Raw genomic sequence first — 26,499 nt, 5'->3', positions numbered from 1 at the left:
TGATTTTCTCTAAATTGTTTCCTTCCACCTCTTAAGAATTCCTTACAATGGAGACTACTTAGATTGATATTATTTTATTTTTATTTCTTATCTCTTTTTTTCTTACTTTCTTTCTTTTTTTTTTTATTGCTTAAAGTATTACAAAGGGTATTACATATGTGTCCATTTTATCCCCCCGCCCTAGACAGTCCCCTAGCCTCCCCTATCCCCCAATGTCTTATGTCCACTGGTTATGCTTATATGCATGCATACAAGTCCTTTAGTTGATCTCTTACCCCCCTACCTCCTGCCCCGCAACCCTCCCCGGCCTTCCTGCTGCAGTTTGACAATCTGTTTGAGGCAGCTCTGCCTCTGTATCTATTATTGTTCAAAAGTTTATAATGGTCTCTATTATCCATGAATGAGTGAGATCATGTGGTATTTTTCCTTCATTGACTGGCTTATTTCACTTAGCATAATGCTCTCCAGTTCCATCCATGACGTTGCAAATGGTAAGAGTTCCTTCCTTTTTAGAGCCATAGAGTTCATTCATCACTTTATGTTCCAACCTTTCATTCTTTATTTTTTCCTTTTGGCTACATACTTTTAATTTTCAAATACCTTGTTAATCTCTTCTCCCGCCACCCCCCAGAGCTTCCTATTCTTATCTCATGGACATAGCTCTTAAATTTATGTGGATATTATAGTTTTTCCCCTTAAATTTTCTTCTGCTCCCTATAACATTCTGTTTCTTCCAGGATTTTACTTGCTTTTCTCTCAATTTGAGGTATTCATAAAATACCAGGTGATCCTTGATTTTATAAAAATATTTACAACTGAGGCTTTTCTTTATCCTTGGGCTCACTTCAGCCTTCAATTCTTGTATGTGAGCCTATCTGCCAAGGCTGCTCTTTTCAGCCCTATGCCTCCCCTCAGGCTTTGGAAGTACTTGGTAGCTTTAGGTGGGGTTCCAAGAAGCATGATTACCAATTTCTTGGAGATATTGTCCTCTGCAGGTTAGGTGAAAATTCCTTCTGCTCCAATAAGTCAATTACAATCTGCCTTTTTGCTTCAGCAATGTTTGGTAAAATATGTTTCCAATGTTGCTTTCTCTGGTTCTCTTTGTCCTTGTGAATTAAATTTTTTTGGTTCTCCTGATGTGCTTAAACTGGGTTTGAAGAGAGGGGAAAAAATGCATGTGTGGCCATACTGTAGTTTTTAAGTAGAAGCCCTGTGATAGGTTTTATTTCCAAATATGCATTTATCATTTCACATGTCTTATGATGAGGACTAGTTTTTAACACAATAATTTATCCCCTCCATGAGAGTCTTTTGTCATTAAACTTTGAGACAATGGTTCACTCCAGGAGCAAAATCAATGAAGGACTTTGCACTTTCCAGATGGAAAAATTATACAAGTTTTCAAAGGAACAAAGTCATAGCTTTATGGTAAAACTCAAAACAATTTTTTAAAATGTGCCCTTAAATACCTTTCTTTACAGAGCCACTTAGTAGAGTAAAATGTGTAGGCACTTCGCACAAGCAGTCAAGCTTAGACCAGGAATCTTGATATCTATTATTTCTATCACACAATTCTCTCCAGAGAGATACAGATCCTAAATCAGGAACGATATCATTTTGTGCAAGCTGAGTGACAGCAATCAGAAAGATGATTTCAAACTATTATGCATTCAAAGAGAAGGTAAAAGTCCATCTCAACATCAAAGGCAATCAGCAAATAATTGAATGGATATAGTTACATGATTAAATTGTATCATGTATAAGATGTATAAGCAGGAAATAAGAAATTAGTCCATGTCATAAAACACAGCCTTTCTTTTAAACTTCTGCTCAACATATTTACTTTTTGATTTTATAAATAAGAAATGGATGAAAAGAAATTCAGATTAAGGGACTGAAGAATATGAAATGTGTGGGGGACATTTCAGGCATTTCTCAGAGAGTTTCTACATTGCCAGGCATAATGAGTTCTATAAATTATTGAAACTTCCAGCCTTGTAGCAATGATTTGGTAATAAGTCCAAATGCATTGAGGCATAAGAGAATATCAAAACATTACACTGAGTGTTAAATGTTATCGTCTAGTCCAGAAATTATTTCAGTAAATAACACTTGGTGAAAATAATTATCCTGCATTTAAGTTGCAAAATGATGAGATATTTGGAGGAGATTAAATGCAAACTTCACATGTATTTACTATAAGAATTGAAGAATAATCTTAAAAGTAAAAGTGGAATGCTACTTACTACATGTGCTATGATTAATGGCAGCCCCATCTCTGGCTCCTGGCTTCTGGCTTGGCAGGTTTACATCTTCATTTCATTATACTGGTATGAAGCCTGATCTGAGACCTCAGATGATATGTATAGTGTGGAGCTTGTAATTCTTACAATCAGAAATTTGCAGTGAACCTACCTGAGTTATTTATGACATGGGCTCCTAGTTTTCATACTAGAACCACATTTTCTCACATTTAAGCAATCTGCCCCACTGAGACTTAGGGGCCTTCTTTTGGATAAAAATAGTCACACAAATATCTCTCAAAAACAAAAGAACATACTGTGTGTGTGTGTGTGTGTGTGTGTGTGTGTGTGTACCCAAGTGTATGTGTGTATCTGTGTGTGTATGCAGGTTTGTGTGTGGTTGGGTGTGTGTGTGTACTAAGAACTAAGGTGAGGAAAGTAAAATAATCATTTCAGGTGAAAATATAAATGGATGCCCCAGATCTCAGTAATCATAATTAAAAATATTTTAATGAAAAAATTAATGAAATATTAATGAAAAAAATCTACATGGTACAACAAGGTAGTAAAGCCCAGATGGGATCTTGTAACAGAAAAAGGACATTAGGTAAAAACTTAAGAAATGTGAAGAAAGCATAGACTTTAGCAAATAAAAAATCCATAGTGAACAAAAAGTCAACATTTTAAATACAGATCATCTATATTATTTACTGATTTTTGTTTTGTGTCAAACCCCAGTATAGCTTAGCAGGGCACTGGTGTGTGTTTATGTATTTATTTATCAAGGCTTTTATGTATTGTAATGTGCTCAAAAACAAAAAGATGGTCAGATGATGAAGAATATCTGCATGATATAGAAGTTATTAAATCCTACCAATGAAGACTATTACTTACCTAAATAGTTTGTAAACTCCTCAGCTACAGGCCAAACTCCCTGAACACAGGGTTATTGCACCCATCATATTAACTAAAATTTCAACATTTTACATGAACAATTAAATAAAGACTTTGACTGATATGTGAGGGAGGGTGAAACAGTAAAGCGAAATAAAGAGCCCTGAATTCAAGTTCTGGTTCAGCCACTGCCCTGGGCAAAGCATTCAATCTCATTGGACTCAAGAATCTCATTTGCTCAGTTGTGGTTGAATTGCATCGTTTCTGAAGCTCCACTACTCTATGAATTTTTTACTTAAAAATTTGTTTTTCAGTTAGGAATAATTAATTATGGAAACTGTGTTAAAGAAAAATATTGCAACATAAAAGAGTTGGTTTTCTCACGTTATTCATTTAATATAATAAAAAATAGGGTTAAAGGGTGTAGATTACCACAGAATCTATGAGTTCTTAGTGGAAAAAAGCTGAATAGTGTATGTGGCTACAAATAGAAGATCTTGAGAGATTAGAACACAAATTCAAGAAGTTGAAATAGATACAGTCTGGCATTCCAAATTCATATTGTAAATGGAATTTCCTATTAAATATCTAAAGTAAAAGTTATTTATTACTAAGCAGGCCACAAAAGTCTACATTTAAACCTGTGACTGATCTGGCATAGTCTTATAGAATCTAACACATTTGGAACAATTATTCTATGGAAAAAAGCACTTAAAGTTCTAACGCTACCATAAAAGTTTTATAATACAAGCATGCTTATATTACTGACATACATTACAATTAAATATCAGTGATTTTCTAGAGAGAATTCTATACTTATTGTAAAGTGTTACAAGAATTGTGTTTACCTGATAAACAGCCATATCTTAGTGTTTTGTACACTCTGGTCTCTCATTGAAGTTTTTGTAGTAATGACATATTTGGGTCATAAAATCCTCATATCTGAATTTTACAATGTAAAAAAATGAATGACAACCTACTCCTTACTACCCATTTCTAACAAAAAGTTCATCACAGCTTAAAAAGTTAATATCAAAATTAATATAACATGCAATAGTATACTTTAGATCCTCTCAGGTATATAGTATCACTTGAGTATTTTGTGAAAATGGAAAATGCTAAGGTTGAAATTAAGTAAAAAGTTTGAATAAAGATTATTTTTAAATAAAATGCATTTTCCCATAAAGGTGCAAATTAAAATTCTACAGAATTTTATTTAGAGACTTTTAAAAAATATATTATAACTAGAATTTTTTAATGAAAATTGTCTACAGAGGTTTTAAATCCATTTTACATTTTTTCCTGCAGGTAGCATAAATATCATTTTTATATTTTATTTGAGTTCAAAGTAATTTATTTGTCTAATCATCTCTATTCCCCTAACAGAAAGGTAAATGTATCTTTGCCCATTTAAAAAACAAATAAACAAACTTCTTTCCACTAATTCTATTTGGTTAGAGGTCAATAGAAGGTTATATACATTTTGAAAGTTGTAAATCAATGTAAATGTTTAAACAAAGCAAGCATAGCTGTTTAGGCAACGCCAAACATACAAGAAACATTCTACACTGTCTCACTGACAAGCAGGTGACTTTGTAAGTAGTGGAAAACATTCACTTACATTTGACATCATTGTTTTCATTATTGTAAAAACAAACTTCTCTCTTCATGTGTGTTCCTATCTGCAATTCAGCACAGAGCCTTAAAAGAAACTGTACTAAGTAACTTGTAAGAAGCTTAAAATGGCAGGTAGTTAGTTCCATGCCCTACAGAGGCATAGATGAGGGCTCTGCCTCCAGTAGGTTTCCTGAATTTGTTCATTCCTTTCATGATATGTTTTTTAAAAATTTACTACATTACTGAAAATGGTGTCTTTCTCTAAAACAATCAAATTATAACTGAATAAATCCTAAAAGCTTTGGATTGTTATAGCAGTTTCACTCATGGTCTGCTTTCATATAAAGCTATCACTAAGAGAGGCAAATTTATACCTTGACTATCCATTGCTACTAGACAGATGGTAGTAGAAGAGAGACCTGTCATTTAAATGAGTCATCATGTTCATCAACATGCTCATTGGTTAACAAGCAAAGCTAAGCTGCATCTGAGTCATTACTTTCTGGCCTAGAATGTGAAAAATGATTCATTAATCTATGTAGCTATATACCTAGTTCCTTTTTCTAATTCTGTATGTTTACCTGAAAAGCTGAACTGTGTCGCTTATAATTGAGCCATGCAAAAAGATTAGATATAGGCCTGTTTGATTTTCCTCCAATGTTAAGCTATATTTGGCCCGACACACACATAGGGAAGAGAACAGAGATAGAAATTTCCATGAGGCTATACTCCATTCAAGAACAATGATGCTTTGAGAATCCACATATCCTGTACAGAATTTTAAAAAATGAAATTGCATTTGTTTGTTTTTCCAAACTCCATTTGAGCTTTGGTTGTAAAAAAAAGATTACACTGAGGTCTTGGAAATAACCCATATAGAATATAATGATTACTTCGTTTTGAAAATATACTGCCAAATTCTGATTTCCCTTCATGGACTAATTCCCCCATTACTCTTGCCTTGGGAACCTAGACTTTGAGGAATCATTTATTCTGAGAGTTGGCAGTTTGCATCTTTGGTACAAAAACAAACAAAAAACCCACATACACACACATCTTGCCAACAAAGATAACAGCTTCTCCTTTTGATATATTAATGCTATCAGACCATTGTCAAAACCAAACAAGAGTTACTGGCCAAAAGAAGTATGCCCTGGCCAGTACAGAGACACAGCTGCAATTCACTTGGCCATGCTAGGCCCCATCTGGAAGAGTTGGATGCTCAGTGACACTGGCCAGTCTGAAGCCTATTTAAAGAAGCCTGAGAAAGCTGAGCAGACAGATGGTAAAGCAATATAATAATAAAGAAAATCTAGCTCGTGTGGATGCTTATTTTGCCTTCCAAGAGGATATTGCAAATACCAAATAACACTGGATCATGGGGCATCTAGCACTCACAGGCATGCGAACATTTGTGCCCAACCACAAAATATAAGTCGAGGTGGTCATAAATTTCACCGCGTGTAAACTGAACACAACATTCAGCTAATATGGGATTAGTAATGCAGACTGCATACAGCCATTATTAAGTGATTCTAATTCCGCTGCCTTAGCCCATTCTTTTGCCTCATTTAAGATTTTTGTTGTTGTTTGTTTTATTTTGTTTTGTTTAGCCATAAGACTTAGCTTAAATGGAACTAAAATATTAGAAATAGTGGGTTCAACCAAATGTGGATCAAGCATCAGGATGGAGGAGAAGAATACTCAAAGAATACTCAAGGTCAGCCTTCTGAGGGAGGGATGCAGGGGGTGAGGCCAGGCCACTTAAGGGGTTGGATATAATCCTAACAGCAACTGGAAGGAACTAATGGGTTTTGATTGGGCAGATGTCATGACTCCATTTACATTTTAAGACTATCCTTCTACTTGGTGAGTAGAGAATGAACTGGAGGAAACTAGGAAAGGGAATAGTACGATAACAAATTAGGTTACATTTTACAGCACAATGAATAGCCAGTCCAGTTTGAATGCTCAAAACATTTCCAACACAGCTAATAAGATGGAGGGATAGGAAGGGCACCAGGCTTGGTTCCTGGCTCTCTCCAGCATGTCTCACTTTTTTATGAAGTTGCTTTGTGTGCCTTAAGTCTCGATGCCATTATGATTTATGACTGTATGAAATTTTTTAAATTAAGATTTGTTTGATTGTCTGTTTCTATTAAGGTGACCATAATAGCAATTTCCCTTTTTTGCAAACAAATGTTTTGCAGAGCGCTGCAATTCAGCGTCTGTGTATAGATCGTGACAGTGATTAATTCCTGTCGCTAAATTCTTTATTTTGTATAACTAATTTAAGATAGCTGCCACTTTTTAATAACTAAAGGATATACATCCAGTATGGTATTTTCTTAGGTAATTGATACAACATCTTCATATTAGTGACTATAAATTATGACCCTGTTACCCCATCCTGTCACCCAGCAAAGCTGCTCGGAGTATGTATATCTAGTCTGCCACTGTGCAGTGGTACATATGGTTTCTCCTCAACTGAACAACAAATCACAGAGCCAAACACTGTTTAAACCAATAATTTAGTTAGAGTTTCATTCAATCAAATGAAAAACTCACTGGTCTTTCAATGCTGCTTGATCTAGTAATTTTTTTAAAAAGGTTAGCACTAACCAAGTTAACACTAACCAAGAAGTCACTCTCTAGTGGGATCTCAAAGGGGAAGACTATTTACCTACTTGATCTTATCAAAAAATTGAAAGCCCCAATTTTCCTATGAGTAAATAGGAAAACAAAATTCCTCAAAATTTCCGAGAACTAAAACGTGTCCAACTCTGATGACTAATTTCTTCTACATGGAGGCAATTCTTCTCATTGCATTTCAAATACCACTTCCCGAAAGACACTTCCACAGACATCAATGACTCTTATACAGAATCTCTTGCTATGATACAAACAGCAGACCGGTAAAGTACCAGCATTGATGCCAAATGTATAAATGGTTTTTGGATTACACCAGATTGGCTTATATGTATAACAGAAGTCTCTCCCTTAACCAAATTGGGGGGCGGGGGTTCTCAAAATGGCATCTAAACTACTCAGAGAGAATAGGGACATCTGTGAGTATTTATACCCATAAAAATATTTCAGTAAATTCTTACATCAAGGAATCCCAGCTGCAAATGAAAGAGGGTCCCTGATATGATACTATCAACCCCTCTCAGCCATTGGCAACAAGGACACCCCTATAGTAGCACCCTGAATACTTATATACAACTGTAATTGATTACATTTAACTTGATTTGTAGATAAATGATGGCTACATGTTTATGCAAAGTGTCCCCATAAAGAAATGAGACTAATTTTCTTCTTGAATAGCTTGTGAAAACAGAAGAGCAATCACATTGCAGCAGGAATATACGGCAACATGTTTCAACGAGCAGCAGCAGTTAATGCCAAGTTCATCCAGTCAAATGTGAGACACTAACAGCTGCAGTGAATACTGCTTTGTGTCAGAATAAAAATGGGTGATCACTTAAAGCAAAAATTTAATGTGGAGTTCTGTGTGGTAAATCTTCAATATAGTCCCTTGACATGCTAAAATAAGCCTCTGGGCATGAAAGAACGGTGAGTGTCATGATTTTAGTGCCAATAAACTTTTTTAAAAAACTTGGGAAAGATGTTTATATTGCTATACAAAAGTCTATCTGGTCAGTTTCTGGGATTCATTCGTAAAAATGTGTAAAATGTCAAAGATTTTGTTCATTTAATTAAGATCTCAATGGTGGCTAAGGGCTTAGATTTAAGCAAAGAAGAAATGGCTATACAATATTAGGACTGCAAAGGACGCTAATGTTTATACAGTCTAGCCTCCTCTTTTTACAGATAAGAAAACTAGAGACTAAAATCAAATGACTCCTAAGTGGTAGAATTAAAACTAATTTAACTTGTTTAGAAAGGAACTATGTCATAGAAAAAGTTTATGAAAAAATTATATAGTTTGTGTGACAAACAACAAAATATTAACATGAGTCATTTTCATCTTCAAAGAAAGTAGGTAAAAACTCACATTATAAAATTTTTAAATATTTTTAATATAACCTAGATACAAAATCTCCAGTTATTACTGGAACACTCCATCATCCCCAAAGTCCAAAAAGCAAATGTATAAAAATTACACATAACTGAACACCAAGATTTTGCTCTTGTTGTCTGGAATAGCAAATCCTGATTTCTGCATATGCTGCAGACTGTAGCACATGTCCCGGATCAGTTTCCTTTTTTAAAAATATGTTTTTATTGATTTTAAGAAATATATTTATTGATTTCAGAGAAAGAGGAAGAGAGAGAAATATAAATGATGAGAGAGAATCATTGATCAGCTGCCTCCTACATGCCCCACACTGTGGATTGAGCCCACAACCCAGGCATGTGCCCTGACCAGAAATTGAACCGTGACCTTCAGAGTCGACGCTCAACCACTGAGCCACGTGGCTGGACTGTGTTTATTGATTTGAGAGAGAAAGGTAAACAAAAGTTGGTTTTAGAACTAAGTCAATAATATAACTTATACTTTATAGTTAACACCTTTATTTATAGTAGCCATGCTTCTACAGTTTTACTATGAACTCTGAAGTGTTGCATTGCCTTTTATAGCTCCCTATGGTCCCTGGAAAAATGCAGTGTTCTGTATACCGCCAGTATCCAGTAAGGGTTATTAATGCAATTATCTTAAACTCCTCTAGGTTAAGTTCTGTCCCCAAAGCCTGTACATGTGATTGATATTAGGAGTGGTAAGGCAGATGTTTAAATCCCACTGACCCAAGCTGGCCTCCTGCACGAAGGAGGGGGGATGGCAGTACCAAATCACACAATTAGAAGATATAGTTTGCCTTTCATGTCTGTAACAAAAATTGTATTCTGTCTTGAAGAGGCATTTTTTTTGCATTTCCCTACTTTCAATATATATATATATATATATATCTCTATCTCTATCTCTATCTATCTATCTATCTATCTATCTATCTATCTATCTATCTATCTATCTATCTATCTATCTATCTATCTATCTATAGCTTTTGCACTCCTTAGCCATACTAATATCAAGAGTATTGTACTGAAGTAAAGCAGCTATAACTAGATAGGGTGTGTGTGTGTGTATGTGTGTGTAGGGTGTGTGTGTGTATGTGTGTGTGTAAGGTATATGTGTGTAGGGTGTGTATGTGTGTGTAGGGTGTGTGTGTGTGTGGGGTGGGGTGATTTCCCATTCAGTGTATGCCTATGGTGTGATAAGCACAGCAATAGATATAAATAAATTCCTCTACTCCCGACCAGGGCCTGCGTTCAGTGGATACCACACTTCCCCATGTGTGCACGTTTACATCGTGCTGTGGCAAAGGAAAGAAGCACTGACTTTCTGAATAGCAGAATCAACACTGATAACAGTGTTAATGTTTAAGTAAATGCATTGACTCTTACGTTTCTTTTTCAAAGTAAATCGGTCATACTCCCTGCAAAATCAAATGAAACAACCCTCGCTTTCTAATTCTGTTATATTCTGACAGTTTACTGCTACAGGGCAGTAAGGCAAAAGTAAATGCACTAAGCCACAAATTGCTTCCAATTGTCTGAGAACTCCTTAAGTACACAGTAAGTAGCTCTAAAAGCAGAAATCTGGATTCCAAACAAATTCCAACATGATTCAAATTGCCTCTTACCATATTTCTTTTAGGAAATGCTTAAGTGCTGAGATCTCCTCAAGCTAGTGCATTTTCCTGTGTTCATTCCTGCCTTAACTGAGCCTGTGGTGAGGCCAGACCCCACCAGTGTATAAGCGAAGGACCCTCTATGGTGTCATCCTCAGTGCCAGTATAGGTAAGTATGATACATTTTCAGGGAAATATGACATAATTAGTGGCCATTATTATGCAGCCCTCCATGAGTCCTAATTTGCATGTTTTCAATAAAAGTATACAGCTCACAGTTAGCACACACAAGCTGTCATTTTTTCAATGCTATAATTATTACTTGCAAGGCTTAAAATATATCTCTATCAAGTCCAGAAAAGCGCTTGAGAGATTACAGCAAATGACAATGGAATAATTAATATTTCTGCTTTCCAAAAATTTCCATTGTGGCAATATATTGAAAATTTTATAAGTGTATAAATCATGGGTGAAAATGCATAGTATTAGGTTTAAAGTGAGGAGTTAAAAATAGAATACTCAAGAAATATTGAGAATATCACAATGAAACATAACTGTATTATTAGATTTTTACATTTACTCAAAGGGTAGGGCCTTGAAGATTTTACATCCAGATTTTAAAAACAAGGTTTTACCTCAGTTTTACCACAGAAATACAAGGAATAATACAGAGATGTATCCTTACACTACAAATATATTTTACTCTACTATATCCAGAAATTATAATACAGTGCCCTGGCCAGTATGACTCAATGGTTAGAGAACAACCTGTGCACCAAAGGGTCTTGGGTTCAATTCCTGGTCAAGGGCGCATACCTGATTTGCAGGTTGGATTCCTGACCCCAGTCAGGGCATGTGCAGGAGGCAACCAATCAATATGTCTCTCTCACATCAATGGATGTTTCTCTCTCTCCCCTCTTCCCTTCCACTCTCTCTTAAAATCAATAGGAAAAAAATATACTTGGGTGAGGATTAACAAAAACAAACAAAAATTATAACATAGAGACAAAGATGTAACTGATTTTAAAGTGATGATAAAAGGTTACAACAAAATCTAATCAATTGATACTTAATATGCAATGATAATTTCTACTAATATTTATTATTTATCTATTACATTACCAAATCTTTATAACATTATTTATGCACCTTCTGCTATATTTATGTTTACTGTGAATCAGCTCAGATCTTTTCTGGAAAGAACAAACATTCCTAAAAGTATTATCCTTTAATCAGAAGTAAAAGAGAAAGTTCTTGGCATGGGGATAATAAGCTTCTCCCCAGAAGGGACCTTAATTCATTTGCATCTAGTACAGAGCCAGGCCTCAGTCATATGTTTACATTCATCTGCTTTGATCAGTTTCTTTACAGAGGCTAATAATCTCACCTCTTTCAGGATACAAACTCCTGAAAACCAAGGATTTTTCTCCTGGCTTTTTGAGGATGGTGAGCCTTCAGCATGCATTAATTATAACCACCACTGACTACCATTTTTTGGTGGTTTCTATAATTCTCTTGGGACTATGTCATAAACTCTTAGTTAAACTTTGCCATTCACTCATTCATTCAGCATATTTGTTGAGGCTTAATAGTACCAGAAACTGTTCCAGGTGCTGAGGATATAACAGGACACATACCAATCAAAAATAAACAATTCCTGTAATTTTGGTGCTTATGTTCTAGTAGGGGGACTTGTGGAAAAATCAACACTATAACTAAATAAGGTATAATGGAAAAAAATAAAGCAGGGAGTATTGTGGTAAAAGAGAAAGTTGAAATTTTAAATCAAGTGGTCAAATAAGTTCCCAGGAGAGAACAAAATTTAAGAAAATGCCTGAAGGATGTTAGGGAATGTCCTTTCCAAGCAGAGGAGACAGCAAGTGCAAAAGTCTATGTCTCCTCTGGCAAGAAATCACCTATAGGTGCCAACAGCCTTGATGTATTTTATTTTATACCATATATGAAACACTTTCCACCTGGTGAGAAGTGAAGTGCACTGAGATCGGGAATAAAAAAGAGGAAATTTAAAAAGATGTATCAAAAGGACAATAATTTATACAATGATGACAATAAGAAAGTTTTATGTAAGAAAACTCTGATTTAATTGCTGTTTGTATATGTACACCTACACACACACACACACACACACACACTCTAGTAACAGAACAGAAAAATCACTTTTCTATTTGGGGAGATTACAACTTTGTTAACATGGCAAGTGGTTGAGCATCAAGCCAAGAAGCTCTTATAACTCTTTTCCCCCTTTTATTCTCAGGGTCAATATATTCCTTTAAATACAGTTTGAGGTGTCTCTGACTTTTTTTGTCATTTGTAGTTATCATACACTTCATACCTTCCTATTAAATTAAGCAATTTGGTAATAAACTGCTGAAATATACTCATACTCACTTATTTATGTAACTAAGAACAAAAATATGCCATACAGTTCTTCATCCACAACAAAAAATTCCTCTGCACACTTACAGTATTGTTTCTATTAATACAAATTATTCACTAACAGACACAATTTGCTATCAGAAACGTGGCTATCCAAGAAAGTTATAATTTAGAAGCCAAAGAGATACATCTCAGGATGTCAGCAAGTTGAGGTTATTAGCATGAAAATATCATTAAATGTCATTAACTAAAATGCAGCTGAGGCAGATAGAAGACTCTTAGCCTTTAAATCAACAACAGTCAATAAATGGAGAGCAGCTTAGTCGCCATCCACTGACTTAATTGCACTGCCAGATCAAACTACTGATTATTGGGGCCATCCAGGTTGGTTGTGACTCTGGCTGAATGTTTCAGATGTGAAATTTATAATAACAATCAATGGCTGTTTGTACAAACTCGGAAATTTGTTTTTCCCAGGGAATATTGTCTGTCAATGCCCCATGAGCATCATCTCCTGATGGAGATGAAAAGCAGCAGAATGACTTGTCATCTCTTTCTCCTTTCTTCCTTCCCTTTTTCATCTACCTTTTCTTCTTTACAAGTCAAACAAGCTATGGCTTCACTGTCAAACCAGGAGAGGGCAAATATGTGAAGGAGGGAGAGTAGCTGTTCTCTATCACTATTTCCATTGTACAGGTGAGGGAATTGAGAGTGTCTAAGTCATTGCCCAAGGTCACAGAGCTAGTCAGGGGTAGAATCTGTTCTAATCCAAACTACTGTGCTCTTGAACAATGGGTGCACCCCATCCGGCTTCAACCATACATATACAAGGAGACCAGTCTTGAGTAATGAACACCTTTTTGCTCATCACATGGTGAACACCATTTCAAAGGTTCCTCGTAACCAGACTTGATAATTGGGATAAATCTGCACGTGTTTGAACCCTTACTGTGGTGAGAATATAATGCTCCTAAGTAATTACTTGTTAAATTCAACTGAGTTAGAGAGAAACTCCAACCTGACGATTGGACATTAAAAGGAGAAAGAGCTTCTGCCTGCCCAGTGGATGCAAAGAGCAACTTGTCTGTTGTGATCAAGTCAGAAGAAGCCATAATTGTTCCCCAAGAGAGAAATAGTTTCCAAAATCCAAGCATATCTCTTTTGATTTGTGCTTTCTTAGAAAAAAACAAACTAAACTTTTGAAAATATAATGGCTATTTGAAAATGGTCTTAGGAAAATTTAAGAGGGCAACATGAAAACTAAATGTTGTCAGAGTTAACATTTTTATGTAATGCATTAAGCTATAGTAATGTTGTTTTTTACAAAGCATTCGATTAAATCAATATCTACAAACAACTCAGTAGATACAGGAACACATGGATGGATAAAGCAGAGTTTCCATCTTTAAGTGGCTTATAAAAAGAGATGATAATACAAGGCAAAAATACCACCAGAGTGGTATAAATCAAGATTTAAAAGGAAAGATCATATTCAATGAGGTGAAATAAAAAAAGACTTTCCTCACACCCCAGCTTCCACAATGAATTGGTCAGCAATCCCATTGCCTTTTCCCCCTGCACAACATTCCCCCTCACCCCCTGCAGGTGCCTGGCCAGTCCTTCAGAGTGAGCCTCTCCCACTTCTGGCCTCGACCACTGTGGACTTCAGTCTCACAGAATTCCCAGCCATGCTCTTCTCTGTTGCCATGAGATATGCTGTGGCAGCATTTCCCCAAAATTACAGATAAGGACACTGCTCTTTTTCTCCTTCTTCCCCTATTCAAATGTTGTGAGACAGTGTTCATTTATTCCACCAGAATTCTTTTCTTCAAGCTAAGCATCATGACCCATTCAACTACTTAAAATTATTATAATTTCCAGACTTTACATCATCTTCAGTGTCAGCATCTCTTTAAATCATTGGCACCCAGAGCAGAGCAGACCTTTCTTTGGGCGTGATATCTAATAGGATGTGGATATTACTACCCATTGTCCATATGGATCAACTGAAGAGGGTATGTCACATGAACCACTGAAATCTCAATAGAGTCAGATGTGTCACAGCACCATGACCTAATCTGGTAACCCCATCGTAAAGAATATGAGCCTAATTTTGGATGCCTTATTCTTGGTGAACCCATGCCTCCTAGGGATCCCCACTCTGTGTTCTAGATGTTTAGTAAAATGCACTAATCCTTGAGTCAGATTACCACTGTAAATATTCAGTATCTAATCCTAGTTTCTGAAATCCAACTTTGCCACTTTTTGTTCATTAGAAACCTTCTAAGACCTGCCATCACACTTTTTTAGACAGACTACTGGCTCTTTCAATATCTTTCTACCTCATTTGACTAAAAGTGTGGCTTCTTTCATATACATTCTCATCTTGGACTTCCACTTTAACCTTTATAGTTTTTGTATTTGCAGACTAAATATTACTTGACAAAGTACACAAAAGCAAAATGGAAAATGAATACCACAAAACCCCATAACTTGAACCACAAAAGGCTTTAGAAATAATTTAGCATGTGTGTGTATAATCATCACACAATAGAGTAATTATGTCTTAGGTGCTTTTACGCACACTGTTACATATTCATCACAGCCATCATCTGAAGAGAGAAAGCTGAGGTCTGTGAGAGTCTGGGTGGCCCAGGAAACCACTTCTAATCTGTCACCAAACTTGAAAAAGGAGGGAAGGAGGCATAAGTCAGGAAGGCAGCAAGGAAAGACATATTTCTAAGAATCCATTCTGTGTTGAGCCCTGATAATACAAGGACAAGTGTACTTTTTTATCTTATTCCTGTGAGGGTCTCACAGTTTCAAAGTGTTCATCATCATCATCATCATCATCATCATCATCACACACACAATGAAACAGGTACTAAAATAATTATTTTTATAAGTGAAGACATCGAAGGTCAGATAATAAAAGTTGCTCAAAGACACAAAGCTCGTATATAAGCTTTTCACTATGCCTGACCTACTCAACTAAGTCACGAGGGACATTGTAGGCTAATAGAGTTAACATGCAGCACACCTAGACAGTGAACATCTTGCTAAATTGCCATTTGTGAGGGTGGTACTTACTGACTCATCCACTCTGGACAACAGTTCTCAGGAGGGATCTGTTTGATTTAGGCACTTATCTCCTCGGGAAGACAGCCTGGTTAAGAGCACAGACCGAGTCCACATTACTAATCGGACCTACATCATAGAGCTGTCTTATAGATTAAATAAGATAATTTATCTAGCCCTACCAGTTTAGCTCAGTGGATAGAGCATCGGTCTGCAGATTCTAGGGTCCCAGGTTCGATTCTGGTCAAGGGCATGTACCTTGGTTGCAGGCACATCCCCAGTAGGGGGTGTGCAGGAGGCAGCTAATTGATGTTTCTCTCTCATTGATGTTTCTAACTCTCTATCCCTCTCCCTTCCTCTATGTAAAAAAATCAATAAAATATATTTTTTAAAAAGATAATTTATCTAAAGCACTATGTATATCTGATAGTATTATTAGTGGTATAACTTGAAAACTTTTTCCACTAAAGACATTTTATTTATTTTTAAAAACATCTATAAAAGTAAATTTCAAACATCTATAAAAGTAAAATGAATAGTATAATGAACTTTATGTACTTATCTCCCGGATTCAATATTTATCAACTCTTGAGCAATCTTATTTCTTCTGTATTTCTGCACGCGCGCGCACACACACACACACACACACATACACACACACGGATATTTTGAATTCTAGACATCTGTAAATTTCACCTGGAAATATTTGTGTATGCATCTTTAAAAGATAGAGACTCTTTTGAAAAACAAAACAGAAAAAACAAACAAAACACAACCACAGAACTATTATCACACTTACTTTAAGAATCATTACTTAATATTATTAAATATACAATTGATGTTTTTATTTCTGTACTACCTTATAACTTTTTGTACAGGTTAGTTAATTTAGAATCCAAATAAGTTTCCTACTATGTGATTATGTCTTTTTGACTTTTCTAATCTATAGCTGTCCCATTTTTCTACCTTTTATGCTCTATAATTTTTTGGCTGTTGAAAAATGAAATCATTTTGGTTCTGTTGGTACATTTCCATATAGAATCCTGTGAACTTTACAAAAATAACTTCTTAGTATAAGCAATCTACATTGCTCTTTCCATTTAAAGGATAATTTTCTACTTGTCAAAATTTATAACAATCACTTTAGTCAACTGTATAAAAATTTACTTGAGAAATACTTATATTTCTTAATTTAATTATACTTAAATAAATACATAGCACTTACTATGTGTCAGTACTGTTCCAATGTCCTCACAAATATTCGTTCGTTAAATTACCATAATAATATTATTATCCCCTTTTAACAGATGAGATGTCTGTTAAGGCTCAGAGAGGTAAAGAAACTTGCCTAAGGTCATACAGCTAGTAAGTAGGTAAACAGCTCTATTTAGAAACTGGAAGGTTTGAAGAATTGTAAATACTCACTGAATCGAAGCATTTTTTGTAGTCAGTCTGGCATAGCTGAAAAGGTATAAGATCTTGATTTTTGATTCTGACTATTCCTCTTATTGGCTGTGTGCCTCTGAGAAGGGTCCTTACCCTCTCGGATTTCTTGATACACAGTGAGCATTTAATAACAACCACCAAATATGCATCCCATCCAGAGAGGCATTTCAAGAGTAACTGTGAAATCTTTGTTTATAAAAATGTACCTTATGCCAAAACACACTAGCCAAAAATGCAATACACAGCCTCAGGTAAATCCCAAATCTTTTGGTAGTTTTTCTCCAATAATAAGACATCAATGCTATGAATCAACAAATATGAATCAACAAATATTTACTGAGTTGGAACTTTGAGTCACAACTAAAATGCCCCATGGGAACTAATTGTAGGATGGGTTAACTAAAGACACATCAATTGTCAACTGATAAAAACATATAAAATATTGTGTTAAAATAGTCAAAAGATGAAAGTCAATCAATATCAATTATAAGTGTATGCATTTGCACAAGTAAAATTATTAAACCTTAGAAGATAAATTTTCTATTTAAAACATTTAATAAAACAATATTTTAGATATGAATAGTTGAGGATTGAGTTAAGTACACTGGATTAAATTTAAACCATAACCCCAAATTCAGGTCTAAACTTATTATTTATCTTATTGAGCTTGGGTGTTAGCATTCCCAGAACAATTATCCTCTAATAAATTGAAGTGTGTGCCCAGATTACTTGCTTAAATTGGAGGATTGTCAAAATAATGGAATATACGGTGCTCTTCAAAATTCCCTTTAAATTTAGTTTTACAGTAATATAGCAATTTAGAGAATAATGGTTTTCTTGTCTCTTTACATTTTAAGATTTATTTTCAATGCACTTTCACAGATAGGGCACAAAGGAATATTCTCTACTTAAAACAAATGAAATTGGTCTAGCCAATTTTTTCTATTTCCTTTTTTTTTTTTTTGAAAATCCAAAAAAGATCTTAATTTCATCTTGAAAAGGAAAAATAAAATTTAGTTGCTCATCTGTCCTTTTCGAAAACCTGCAGAGGCGTTCAGAAAGAAACCTCATTATCTTGATCTTTGGAAGCCTTTGTTACATTCTGGCGATCAACTGTCCGACTTCGTTTACTGCTATTGGAAAGAGTGTTCTGCATTTCCTCCCTCCCCCTTAAACAGGAGAGGCAAAAAACTTTCTTTAAAGTCAATCTAAATGCTCTCTCAGATAAATAAGTATGAAGAGAAGTCAGAGCCCATTCTAGCTCTAAAATAAGGAATGAAATGTTTTCCTGGTATGATGTATTGTTTTCATTTGACAATATTTTTATATATCATAGAAACTGCATGGTCTTAAGTATATTATACAGGAAAAGCCCCGGTATAGCTTCCTTAAAACATGCTGGTCATGTGAAAATTATTATTGGCCATAAGTGACTAAGAACTATTTTGATTCAACAAGAAAATAAATACCATGGAGTGATCTAGTGGCTCACAATAGATGACTTCTGCTGCACTTAAATGAAAGGAAGCACATCTCTCTCTCTCTCTCTCTCTCTCTCTCTCTCTCTCTCTCTCTCTCTCTCTCACACACACACACACACACACACACACACACACACACACACACGTGATCATTCATACTCTGTCATGGGTAGAGCAGAAGACCACTCAGTCCAAAATAAACAAAATAAAACTTGCAGGTGCTTCATAATACTACTACAATTTTGTTATTGTATTTCTTGCCCATATAAAACACAACTTTCTCCTTTAAAGACAATCATTAAAGAAAAAGGCCACAGTCTCTCACTACAATCGTCTCCTGAGTTTTATGCATCTCAAACTATGTTGTCAGGCTTTGCATTTTGAATGTAGGTTGCAAAGTATAATTGGGAAGTCCTTTATTTATTTCTCATATAAACACACAAACTGAAAACAGATGTGTATAGGATCAAGCTTTGAGGTATTTAATATAAAAAGTTGAAGACCTTTTCAAAGAACTGCCAACATGATAGGCTTTGAAAACTTAAAAGAACAGAGAAGGAAAGAAGCAAAGATAACATTCATACACATGCACAGAAGAACTGTGTTTTATAGTAAAGCGCTGACTTCAGGTTGCTACTGTACTAAATATCTGCTTTTGTACATATTCAAAGTTGTCTGTTAAGGCTCAGAGAGGTAAAGAAATTTGATTATAATTGCACCATTTCCCTCTGTGCAGTTATAATCAAATGCTGTGTACTCCACAGACCCCTGGGTTCAATGCCAATAACATGTGACCTTTATTGCTAACAGCACAAATACCAAGTCATTTAAAACCACCATCCAAAGAAAAGTACCATTTCTGTTTGTCTTCCTACATTAATTCTCATCCAACATATTTTGAAAATAGATACATTTAAACAATTCAGAGTACACTAGTACTAATAAAATCAGCATGTTACACATTGAAGTCATTGCACAATTTGTCAAAGTCTTAGACCCCTGCAAGCAAATGGGGAACTCAAGAAAATTTTGAAAAATTATCTAGTCAAAAACTTTTGAGATATCTTTATCCAAGACCCCTTCAGGCAGCAGAGCATGCAAATATCCCGTGAGGGGGTGGCTGGTTTGAAGGGATCTCATGTCATCCAGGGACTTTGGACATTTTGCAGACCCCCAGCACAGGGACATGTTTCCCCTGGAATGCCCACCCTTGGGTTTCTCAAAACTCTGGTTCGAAAAGCATGGTTCTATCTCTTTGCCTCCAGGAGGTCTAAGTCCATATGTCTTGCAAAAAAAGCAGGACTTTGACTCAACTCATGATTCTCTTACTTTTTCGAGAATCTGAGACAGAATACCAGCGATGTCATTGCATGACGAATGCTTGAATGTGTACTTGAAGAAACAAATCTCCCAATTTTCAAACTAAACAACACATTTAACATAGTCAATTTTAAAACACAGGGCATGCATTTATCTAAGGTAATGCTTTGAGAGCTAACTGGGAAACATCGAGACGGAGGACTGGCCTACCACTAACACAGTTGTGCATGTGTTTTCGTGTGTCTGTGTGTGTATAGAAAAATAAAGCAATCAAGTCTGAAATCTCTAATAGAGACAGGTCACCACCACCTTAGGGATTTGATCTTATTTACAAATTTTTGCTTCTTTGATAAAAAAAAAAATATCATCTAAACGTATAGAATAAATAAGCACTTTAAGCATCGCCTGGTTCTTCCTGCTTTCATCTGTACATCTGATAAAACATTCTGAAGCCAGGTCTAAATTCCAGAGGGGAAAGTAGAATAGCAGTATGCCAAGGTTGGGTCTGTGTGAACCTAACTTTGGAATTCGAAAGGTAAGCTGATCCCTCCACAACAGGGGAGTAAAGGCACATATTTTAATTAAAAGGAGGCTATACCTTTTACCAAAAATGAAATTCCATTGGATTACCAACCCAAAATAAATCACGAAAAGTAGTGGGAAATCAACTCAAATATCACCTAAATCTAATTTGGTCTAGTGTTCTCTTCAGAAAGGCACTTTTTATATCACAGGAGACCCTCCAAAATACTCATGTGTAGGTCTCACCCCTAGATATTTGGGGGGAATAGGGAATTGCCCAGTTTTTGTTGTGTTGTGTTTTTTTTGTCTCTGGACAGACCCTCTAATCTAGAAAGTACTTGTCTTAAAGAGGTAGTAATGCACATTAAAAAGGGATAGATAACTTAAAATAAAGCAAAGAACAATGTAATAAATGTAAGTAATTTTAACTAATATATGTGATGGATAATGCAAATAATTTAAAACAATGCACATAATTTAAAATTATATATCTAGAAGAATGTAAGTAGCAAACTCACAGAAATAATTGCTTATTCAAAATGATTCCCCACCTATTTGCTTAGTAAATCATCTGTCTCTTCGTACTTCTGGTAAGGAGAATGGCAGTCTTGAAAGTCGCTGTCCATTGACCAAAGGAACTGTTATACTGTCTATAGTATATTAAATCAGTTGCTCCTTGAATATTTGTGACAAAAAATACAACTAGGCTCTAGGCCAGTGATGGCAAACCTGACACGCGTGTCAGAGGTGACACGCGAACTCATTTTTTTGGTTGATTTTTCTTTGTTAAATGGCATTTAAATATATAAAATAAATATCAAAAATATAAGTCTTTGTTTTACTATGGTTTCAAATATCAAAAAATTTCTATATGTGACACAGCACCAGAGTTAAATTAGGGTTTTTCAAAATGTTGACACGCTGAGCTCAAAAGGTTCGCCATCACTGCTCTACGCTGAGTACAACAGCATCATTGAAGTTTTGGGTTCATACATGTTTGACCAGGTGCAAGGAAACTCTTCTCTGTTTTGTACAAAAGAAAATGTGTTTGGACTATTATGATGCTTTACCCCCAAACACATTATCGTGGACCGGTAGATGTTTTAAATCAGGGGTGGGGAACCTTTTTCTGCCAAAGGCCATTTGGATATTTATAATATCATTCACAAGCCACACAAAATTATCCACTTAAATATTAGCATGCTATATTTGGTCAAACATTTAATTAACTCACCCTAATGCCTTGGCAGGGCCAGACCAAATGATTTCTCAGGCCGTATACAGCCCGCAGGCCAGATGTTCCCCACCCCTGTATCAGACGCCCTCCTGAAGAAGCCCCTGAGGACCTCAGTTTGTCCCATGGTGTTTTACAGGCCTGACCCTTGAGTTAGGAATTCTCTGGAGGCTTAAACAGCAGGTGGCCTAAGGCTGAGTCTTGCCTATGGGTGAGTGGGCATGGTATGCCTTTCATAGTATGTCAAATAAAAGATTTTTAATTATTTCCCAGAAATTTAAAATAAAAAGATTTCATAAATAAACATCCTGATTAATGGCTTCTCTTTAAAAATGGAAAGTTGTACCAACTCTGGAGAGTCTGCCACCATCATGAGCAGCAGACAGGCCCTTGCACTCAGGTAGGTCAGGGTTCTCATCCATGCTCCACTGGTCTGCACAGCCTTGTTTGAACCTCGCAGATACTGAGTTTGTAAAGCCTGCAGATGGAGGTTTGTATGCATTTTTTTTTCAGACCATTATGTACATCATTCCATCTTCTGGTATTGGACATGTTCATAACTATAATACTTCTTAATATGTGTAAAATGTTGAGCTCACTAAGCACATGATAAACTCTCAAAAGTTGGAGCTGTTATTATTATCACACTAGAGGCTGGTGGGGTCCCTGGGCCTGGCCGGTAATCAAGGCCTATTGGACAGTCTCGCCCAGTCTCAATTGGGGCTGGGCCAGCCGGAGCCTGCCAGCTGCTGGCCAGGGCCTCTTGCCGGCTGCTGGCCAGGGCCTCTGACTGGCTGCTGGATGGGGCCTGCCAGATAGGAGGAGGGACGGGGGGAGGTTGGCTGTGGGAGTGTATTGATCACCATGGGGCAGCTCCTGCATTGAGCGTCTGCCCCATGGTGGTCAGTGTGCATCATAGCAACTGGTCAATTGGTCATTCCAGTCATTCTGGTTGTTTGGTCGTATAGGTTGCTTAGGCTTTTATATATATATATATAGATCATATCCTCTCTTTCTCCAGCTACCTTAACTTACATCATTTCTTTGTATATATTTTTTCTCTTCTGGAGATCATATTAGCAAACAACCAGTGTCCTGGCTTGTGTATCAAAACACGTTTACATGTATACATGTAACACAGCTAAAACTTGAATTTATATGTATATGTATATGATATGGGGGAGGTTGGTTGGAGAATTTTGGTTGTTTATTCATCCCACTCTATTTCAGCTGAGGGGCAAAAGAGCCCAACTCCAGTGCCAGTCCATCTTATTTCCTTTCCAAACCTGTATCTTTCGGACTTTAAATTATCTTCCAGGATTACTCTTATTTTAAAATTTCAGACATTTATTAAAACAACTAACTTAAATTCATTGATGTCCTAAAAGCGGGGGCTGCTTTTATTTAGATGCGCCACAAGACAAACACTGCCTTCAGTATTCTAGCAAAACAACACACAATGGAAGCAAAAATATGCTCCAAAGACGTGTCAGTACATCTTATTACAGTCATCCTGCTTAGTATGGGACTGAGATGATTAAATTCACAGCTCCAATAAACAGCGCGCAAATTACTTCTCGAAGGGAGCAGCATAATACCTGGAGCGTAAAAAGAGTAAATGAAGTTTAATTAAGTGTTGCCCAGTGAAATCCTACTGGAAAAGCACAATGAAGGAGGAAACTAGAAAGTCCAATCTGCCCAGGGATGGGAGGGACACATTGTCAAGAATGAAAGACCCTGACCAAATAAAGGTGTGTGTATTTATCATATATAATATGTATTACATAATATACAGGTACTAAACAATATAACATAATTTGCTGTATAAAACACATGTATTCAAAAGTTTACCTAACTACAAATCAACCTTCTTTTTTATATTTACCAAAATATTGATTTGTCTTTTTATTTTTTAATAACACTACTATTTTCATAGAGAATAATTCAAAACCCAAATGAGACTTTTTAGTTACTATAAGTAAATATAATCATCATCAAAACAGATATTTATTAGTTAACCATTTAAAAAAATCAGTGAGCCCTAACCGGTTTGGCTTAGTGGATAGAGCGTCGGCATGCAGACTCAAGGGTCCCAGGTTCAATTCCGGTCAAGGGCATGTACCTTAGTTGCGGGCACATCCCCAGTAGGGGGTGTGTAGGAGGCAGCTGATGGATGTTTCTCTCTCATTGATGTTTCTAACTCTCTATCCCTCTCTATTTCTCTCTGTAAAAAATCAATAAAATGTATTTTTTTAAAAATCAATGAGTTTGAAAATAGGCACCAGACTAAAATTTGTACCTTCAGTTGGGACATGATGGGGTAAATAGGAAAAATGAGACAGAAAAGAAATCAAATTTTTAGACTAAATACTAAGACACATGCTTAAAGGTTAGTTTTTTTAATATAATAATTTTAGGTTTCCCATGGTCATATGTGAAAAAGGTCACCCCTCTGTCTGAAACTGCCTTGTGAGCTATCACTCTCAATGCTCATGCCCATCAAAATGTGTTCTCACGGAGGATGTTCCAATAATTAAAACATGCATGTGTTATTCCCCCGCTTCCCACTGACCTCATAGACCTGTGTGTTAACCCTTCTGAGTTACATTGCACGTACTAGCTGTTTAATGAATGTCAATTCTATAAATTATCTGTCCTTATAGAAAACAGGACTACTGTCCCCTCCGTTTATGACATTTCAAACATTTCAGATCAGTTAAGGAGGTAACTTTGTGGTGAAAATTTAATCAATATCTTAGATGATTGAATTAAAGAAGGTAATATGGCTATGCTTTATTTAGCATTTATTATAATTATGATACTAAGTGCCAAGCATTGTTTTACATACCTTATATGTACCAACTCATTCCTTTGTAAAACAACGCTGCATGAGACTGATAATAATATTTCATTTTAGTGATGAGAAAACTGAAAGACTCAGATGTTATATAACTTGCCTGATTGTCTCACTGCTAGAAGCTGGTGAAGCCAGGGTCTGAAGGGACGCAGTATGCCTCCAGAGTCTCTTCTCTCAACTGTGTGCCAAATGCTATCTTAGGACATTGTCATGATTAATTTTATGTGTCAGCTTGACTGGGTCACGAGGGACCCTTATATTTGGATAAATACTTTTCTGGGTGAGATTAACACTTCAGTTGGTAGACTCAGTAAAGTAGATTGCTCTCCCCACTGTGGGTAGGCCTCATCTAATATGTAGAAGACCTAAAGAGAACAAAAACCTGAATAAGACAGAATTCACTCTCTGACTGTCATCAAGCTGGAACTTCCGTCCTTACCTGCCTTCAGACTTGGACTTGGATTGGAGCTTACATGATTGGTTATCCTGGTTCCCAAGTCTTTGGATTCAAACTAGAACTATAGCATCAGTTCTGCTTTATCTCCAGCTTGCTAAGTGTGAACCTTGAGACTTCTCAGCCTCTATAATTCTATGAGTCAATTCCTTATAATAAATGTCATATATATCTATAATAATAAAAGCATAATATGCTAATTAGACCGGACAACCTTCCGGATGAAGCCGTGGTGAGGCAGAGGCAGCCACCGCCGTGGCGGGGGTCTGAGCCTCTTGCACAAATTTCATGCATCGGCCTCTGGTATATACATATGTATATGTGTGTGTATATATATATATGTATACATATATATATGTATACATATATATATATATAAATATATATGATTTCACTTAATCCTCACATCTACCTAGAGATATAACATTAATCACATTTTTATACTAGTATATCCTGAAATGATGTCCAAGGTTATACTGCTAGGGAGTAGGTTTTAAAGCCAGGGTTTGAAGTCAAGTCTAAATCCAGAGTCCATACTCTTTTCACAAACTATTGCACTTCTCTGAACATAGGAAAACAGATGAGAACATTTCAGGCTAAAAGAAAACAATATAACTGCACACCCTGTATCCCCAGTGAAACAAGCCCTTGAATGGGAAAGAATAAGCAGACTTATTTTTAAAATAAAATAGTTGAAAAAACCTCAGGAACTTTTAAGACTTCATGCTATCTCTTAATTTTTAATTAATTATGTGATAATTCAATCAACTTTAGCACTTTTAGTTCTTGTTCAGGATTCTCAACATCTCTGGCTTCATTATAGATCCCTTCTTTCTCCCTGGAAGCTGAGCGGTCTCAGATAAAATTTATTAGAAATACTTAAGGCTTTTAGATAAGTTCTCAAACCACTGTAGTGGTATTACAGTGAGCAGTAATGGAAATCAGGCATTCCTCACACACATAGACAATAGTTATTACTGATAACAATCAAAAGCTACAACAACAACAACAAAAAGCCCTCTTATAATATACTATGCCATTATAATAGCGGTCTTTGACAACTAAATACCAAATAATCAAAACAAATGTTAATTAGCACTCAGCATTTACTATTCATAGAGACAGGCCATCATCTGTTAATTATCAGACCAATAACAGTATTGATCACAATTTGTCAACTTGGAAATAATTGAAACCAGTAAAAGAAGAGTAGAATCTTCCAGTAAACAATAGTCTTTCATTTTGGGCTATGCTTAGCCCAGCTCTTCTATTGTACATTATCCTACTCATCAATACATGCTT

This window comes from Myotis myotis, unplaced genomic scaffold (genome assembly GCF_014108235.1).
Source record: "Myotis myotis isolate mMyoMyo1 unplaced genomic scaffold, mMyoMyo1.p scaffold_m19_p_7, whole genome shotgun sequence".
NCBI classification, from domain to species: domain Eukaryota; kingdom Metazoa; phylum Chordata; class Mammalia; order Chiroptera; family Vespertilionidae; genus Myotis; species Myotis myotis.
Note: the sequence above shows the minus strand (reverse complement) of the source record.